This window comes from Mus caroli, chromosome 2 (genome assembly GCF_900094665.2).
Source record: "Mus caroli chromosome 2, CAROLI_EIJ_v1.1, whole genome shotgun sequence".
NCBI classification, from domain to species: domain Eukaryota; kingdom Metazoa; phylum Chordata; class Mammalia; order Rodentia; family Muridae; genus Mus; species Mus caroli.
Window position 1 is genome coordinate 122,962,786 of NC_034571.1, and position 4,850 is coordinate 122,967,635.

The window sequence follows — 4,850 nt, forward strand, 5'->3', positions numbered from 1 at the left end:
TTTTGGGTCGAAGGTATGGATTGATGTTCCCTTCCCGCCTCTCAAAGTCGGGCCTGGCTACAGGAGGTGGCTACTTCAGTCTCTATATCCCCCTCTGGTAGGAATCTCAGCTAGAGTCACCTCCATAGGTATTCTCCCCAGCCCCAGGCTCCAGCTAGCCACCAGAGAAAAAAACCCCAACTCCTCCCCACCACATCACAACCCCACCCATTCCCTTCCTCACCCCTTCCTCCCCTACCCAATTCCCTCTCTCCATCCATCTCCAATGACTATTTAGTTTCCCATCTGAGTGAGACTGAAATCCCCCCTTGGGACCAACAGTGGTATGGAAAGGAGGCAGTGTGTGTGGGGGGGGGGTGGATTTGTAAGGGTGGGATTGGGAAGAGAAAGAGGGAGCAAGGGCTATAATCCAGATATAAAGTGAATAAAAGAAAATTATTGAAAAAACAAAACAACAAAAACAAAAACGGGATTTAGCCAGGCAGTGGTGGCCTTTAACACCAGCACTCAGGAGGCAGAGACAGGCTGATCACTGAGTTCGAGGCCAGCCTGCTCTACAGAGCAAGTTCCAGGACAGCCAGAGCTACACAGAGAAACCCTATCTTGAAAAACAGAAACAAAACAAAACAAAAACAAAAGGATAACAGGAACTACCTGAACACCAGTGCTGCAGTGTAGGCCCGCCAGTGCAGTGAGCCCTCTGAGTACTGAGTGGGTAGCACACACAGCGTGGACACCTGCATGGGGACCTTCCCCAAGGGCTGATCCGTGGTTAAGGCCAAGACATAGCATTCTTCCTGCTACTCAGAACAGTGCATGACACAGAACATTAGTTGCTTATTTCTGGAATTTTCATTTAGTATTTTCAAACTGATAGGCCAAAGGTACCTGAAACTTGGATAAGAGAGTACTGTATATATTGTTAAGTTATTGCCTCATTAGCATGTAAGCTCCAATACATTATGGATTTTTCTTTGTAAACTGTTTATTATTTAGACTACTGCTTAGCATAAAGGGCTTAGTAAGCGTTTGTTTAATGAATTAATGAATTAATCTCATTTGGCTCCATTACTCTTTAAACATTGCCTATATGCCTAGAACTTTCTAATTTATTCCTCTGACCTTGGGTTTTTTTTTTGTTTTTGTTTTTTCTAACTTTTGGTCTTTTATATAAAATCACTTGCTTAATAGCTGCCCAGCAGATAGGCTAAATTTAACATGTTGAAAACTGAATTCTTGGCCTTATTACTCCTCCCTTCCCATCTCAGAAGTTTTGTCAAGTTACGAAAACAAGGAATGGTGCTAAGACTTTGGTACATTGGGTAGATTGTGTAGAGCACACAAAGCCCTGGGTTCAATCCCCAGCACCGTATAAACTGGGCCTGGTAAGCTATGCCTACCATCCTAGCACTCAGACAGTGAGATGGGTACACAAGGAGTTGGAAACCAGCCTGGGCTCCTCAGGCTCCTGTCTCAAAACAAACAAACAAACAACAGAACAGAACAAAGTAATGAGGACATGAAGCATAGTCAGTTCCTTTCTTCAGTTTATAATCTACCTGTCAGGAAACTGTCCAGCCCCCACTGTCACCCTACCTTGCATAGGACTACTGTTATTGGTTCCACTGCTGTGAATGCTAGTCTTAGCCACCAGCCTCTCTCACTTGGATTACCAAATGAGTCTGTAACTGTTCTCTTGGCTTTACTCTTGTTCTCAGGGCAGCCAGAGGGGTCCTTCTAAATTATCCTGGGATTCTCTCAGGTGATTGCATAGCCTGCCTTCTACCTCCCACTGACTTCCCAGGACTCATGGGAAAACCCAGCCTGTCCTCTCCTTAACCTCATCTCCTTCAGCATCCTGCTCATTCACCAGTCTCCAGTTGCATGGGTCTCTTTGTTGCTTCTCAACCATAGCAAGGGCACGGTACCTCCTCAGAACTCTGCCCTCTTCACACCATTTCTACTTGATATCTCCGTTGTCCCATTTCTGTGAACCTACAGATAGGGACACGAAGGCCCAGCAAGATAAATTAGCATGCCCAAGGTGTCATAATCAGAATGGAAATATAGGTAGGTACATCTGATAAAGCTGTCTGTTTGTCCCCAGGTTACCCTGTCACCAGCAGATGCATAATTCATTGAGGCACTTATAAATACATATTTAGAGCCAGCCACGTGGCACGTGCATGCTACCCCAAAACTTGAGCGATGGAGACAGAAGGATCAGGAGTCAAAGCCAGTTTCAGCTACATAGCAAAGTCTTGGTCAGGCTGGGCTGCACAAAACCTTGTCACACACACACACACAAAAATCTATTTACTACTAATACTGTGTATTGTTATTGGGCAAAAGAGTTCCCTTTCTCAAGAATCCTTGAGCTTGTTCAGCTTTACTGAACAGGAAAAAAAAAAAAAAAAAAAAACAAAAGGAATAAGTATATAATACAAGGATCCAGTGATGGGAACAGTAAGGCCAGCTAGGGATATGGGGAATGGTGGTATTCACCTTGGCCATGTCATTGAGGAGAGGCCCACAAGCCAGGGCTTAGATAATACTACAGATACCATGTAGTCCAGCTATAAAACTTTGTTCAGACAACCATGAGGACGATGCTTCTGACTTCCCGAATGCATCCCAGTCCACTGTAGCTCGTCCCACTACAACTTTAATTTGCAAGGCACCTCTCCCAGGCTCTGCCGCTTCTCTTCCACATTTTTCACCCTCTCTAGTTTCTTTGCCAGTAGATTCAGTAGTAAAGTCCAATCTCCATGTTTTTTATCATTTTACTAGTTTATCCAGCTACATCTCCAATGTTGCAAAGTAAATTTATTTTCTCAGACTCTTTTCACAGCTTGACACACACACATCAGAAGTCAAGTATGCCTCTGCTCACAGTCATTTATCAGACTTAAGGTCCAGCCTTCTACTTTTACCCTAGGCTATTAAAATGACAAAAGTCCTTTAAGTGGTAATAACATACATACAATGAAGCCAGGCAGTGGTGGCACATGCCTTTAATAAGAGTTGCTTTGGTCATGGTGTCTCTTCACTGTAGTGAGACCCTAACTAAGGCACTAAGTTAAGTCCCCATCGCCAGAACCCACACATTGAAAGAAGAGAGCTCTAGTGTCAAGGGATCTGACACTCTATTTTTGGCCTCTGGCACCAAGTGTACACGTGGTGCACAGAGATACAGGCAAAACACCCACAAACACTAAATTAATTGAAATTTTAAAAAAACTGGAGATAGTAGAAATGACCACAGACTATTCTTAGATGTAAAGTGCATCATATATGAGGTAAAAAGATTATTTTGTCAAGACAAATTATACACACACATATATGTGAGTGTGTGTGTGTGTGTGTGTGTGTGTGCACCATGGTTTTAAAGAAGGGAAAACTGTCAAGATGGTAGGGAGGGCTAGGTTATGTTTTCTTTTGTTTTGCCTGGCTGGTACTGATGAAAAATATTAGAAATGCCAAAATAATTCAGTTTAAAGAAAATAGCCTAGCCTCAGTTAAAAGGCTCCTTCCCTGCTCTTCATCTGTGGCTCGCTTACACATTGCATGAGAGAATTCCCGCGGCCACAGGGATATAGTCCTCCCCTGGGCTCCTCCTGTCTTATCTGCAAAGTAGGCGAGGACTGAAAGTAGGGTGTCCCCTCTCTCCTTTGTGAGAGAAGGCCAGCCTCCATCCAAGGAACTCAGGCTCAGGTCAAGTTTAAACTAGGACAAATACCCTGTTCCAGGACTATGGGGAACCCAGTGAGAAAAGAGGCCCCCATGTTCTGGAGGACTGGTGAGGCCCTGAACTTGAACAAACTCCTACATCTTCTGTCTCTGTGGATGAGCAACCCTTTAAGACTGGTGATTCATCTCAGCCGTAGCCTCCCCCAGTTTGGCCTTCCAACCCCCAGTTCCTCTCACTGGTATTCGTGGTGTGCCTCTGCCAGCTGGGTTCATACCCCACATGCTGGATACTGTCTTACTCCTTTCCGATCCCACCTAGTTGTCCCATGCCCCTCCTACTGAGAACTACCATGTCTGAATCTTGGGCCCACTTAAGTCTCTGAGACGCCAGAGGCTCTTACCCCCAAGTGCCCTACCCAGTCAGATTGGTCCAGAACCCTTGCAGACTCTACAGCACTCAGTAAATGTCACCTGAAAGCATGGGCTATCTCCATTCCTGGCTGATTGCTAATAGCCACTCCTGTCACCATGACTCTCAGGACCATCTTAGTTACTTCTTTGTTGCTGTGATGAGACACCATTGGTGAGACCACTGTCTTACAATCTGGCCCAATTGGTAATGGGAGCAGAGGGAAAAGACACTATAGAAAGTCTCCAGAATGCTTAGGGGTTAGCAAACGGGGAGACCACAGAGCTCGGAGGTTTCTGGAATACTGGCTAACTACCTCTGATAGATACAAACGTTTCTCACACTGTTTTCTCTAAGCTCCTGACTGCTCTACTGCTGTGTCCCTTTGGAATTCTCTTTCAAGAGCACAGGAACAGACGGCTGCAGAAACCCAGGCCACAGAGAAACGGAGAACTCTACTGCATACACGCAGGGACTGACACTGGGAGCTTTAGTCCAAATTTCAGAGCCCAGTTGTTTTTCTCCAACTCTTCAGACCTGGTGGCATGGGACGTCTCCTCTGCCTCGACTCAGACAGTGGCTGTCTTGGTTGGTGTGACAGCTGAAATGCTTCACCAGGTCCTTTAGACTCAAGGGCCTCCTACTGGAGTCAGCAGAATTGGAAACACCACTCTTCTCCTAGGAACTCCAGAGCTAAACTTGAAGGAATTCTCCTCACTGTCCTGAGATCTCCCCTCCCCCTCCCCCTCCC